Source organism: Myxocyprinus asiaticus, chromosome 22 (genome assembly GCF_019703515.2).
Source record: "Myxocyprinus asiaticus isolate MX2 ecotype Aquarium Trade chromosome 22, UBuf_Myxa_2, whole genome shotgun sequence".
Taxonomy (NCBI): domain Eukaryota; kingdom Metazoa; phylum Chordata; class Actinopteri; order Cypriniformes; family Catostomidae; genus Myxocyprinus; species Myxocyprinus asiaticus.
In genome coordinates this window covers 406091-407500 of record NC_059365.1, presented here as the reverse complement: position 1 = coordinate 407500, position 1410 = coordinate 406091, and the positions used below count along the sequence as shown (strand labels likewise).

Here is a 1410-nt window from a genome sequence, read left to right as displayed (position 1 = left end):
CTCGTACATTTTTCATTGGGTGGATGTGATTCATAATTGTATTAATAATGAGAATAAAACACTTTTTACGCACTTTCTCTTATTCAGTTTGTATCTCAGGTGAATCTCACAAAAACATGTCCAGTTCATATTTCTTCATATAGTTTGTTCATGACAATAACACACATTTCCCCTCAAATTCTCATTTCTGTACACTGATAAATCAGTAAGTTGACCTTTACTTAGAAAAGCTAGCAAACTTAAAAAATCTAAGTAAACATAATGTAACAATTACAGGTCAGCTTAACTCCTCTGTGATTGAAGTATCTTCATTTTTATTTAATTATTTAAATTGAGTTATAGCACGTCTTTATAAGGGAAATTATGTCTTGCGGCACATTGGATTCTCAGTACTTCTTAATGTAAATAAATCTGCACTTATGTAAAGTACAATTGAGTAAAGAAGATTTACTTACATTTAACAGGCAGAGGTAACAGTAATCACCCTCATGGTGACTTTACACAGATCACAACTATCAACCAGCAACAACAAAACAACGACAATGACCATTACATTTATGCATTTGGCAGATGCTTTTATCCAAAGTGACTTACAGTGCCCTTATTACAGGGACAATTCTCCGGAGCAACCTGGAGTTAAGTGTGTTACTCAAGGACACAATGGTGGACCAGCAACCTTCTGATTACCAGTTCACCACCACAATAACAATTATTATATTTCTACACAAGTTCCCTTGTCTTGACCAAACAGCCATCATATATTCAAGCACAAGTGTGGAAATTGTATACTTGATCATTTTGAGTTAGTATTACTCAAAGCCAGAGTTTAAAGAACGTATACATTTGAGTACTGATTCCAAAATGTAAAATTTCAAGTACTGTTTAATTAGGACCACTTAAATGTTTTTATTAATGACAACTTTAGGGTTTAAAGAGTAACGGTAACTTAATTAAAACTAGTAAGAATAGTAAACAATTTGAGTAACTTTTTTTTTTTTTTTACAATTTAAGATATCTAAAAGTATTGACAGTGGGCGATACTCATTACAATAATGCAATGTTTTTTTAATGATTTAAACAAGCATAAAGGTATTACAACACAAATATTCTTTTCTCCCCAATTTGGAATGCCCAGTTCCCACTACTTAGTCTCAGTCGCCTCCGCTTCTGAGACCGTCAATCCGTGCATCTTATCACGTGACTCGTTGTGCATGACACCGCGGAGACTCACAGCATGTGGAGGCTCATGCTACTCTCCACGATCCACGCACAACTTACCACACGCCCCATTGAGAGCGAGAACCACTAATCACGACCACGAGGAGGTTACCCCATGTGACTCTACCCTCCCTAGCAACCGGGCCAATTTGGTTGCTTAGGAGACCTGGCTGGAGTCACTCAGCACACCCT

At 36.5% G+C, this 1410-nt stretch overlaps 2 protein-coding genes across 3 annotated transcripts in view; one reads left to right on the top strand and one right to left on the bottom strand.

Moving 5' to 3' along the window:
- The window catches only part of LOC127412752 (WD repeat-containing protein 1-A-like), a 14900-nt gene extending 14828 nt beyond the window's left edge, over positions 1–72 (top strand). For both annotated transcript variants that reach the window (XM_051649367.1, XM_051649366.1), the window contains exon 15: positions 1–72. This exon is cut by the window's left edge and continues 985 nt beyond it. The gene's annotated coding sequence lies outside the window, so the exon portion shown is untranslated.
- The window catches only part of nudt6 (nudix (nucleoside diphosphate linked moiety X)-type motif 6), a 930254-nt gene extending 928844 nt beyond the window's left edge, over positions 1–1410 (bottom strand). The window contains exon 1 of the mRNA XM_051649399.1: positions 1331–1410. The gene's annotated coding sequence lies outside the window, so the exon portion shown is untranslated. The remainder of the gene's footprint in view (positions 1–1330) is intronic.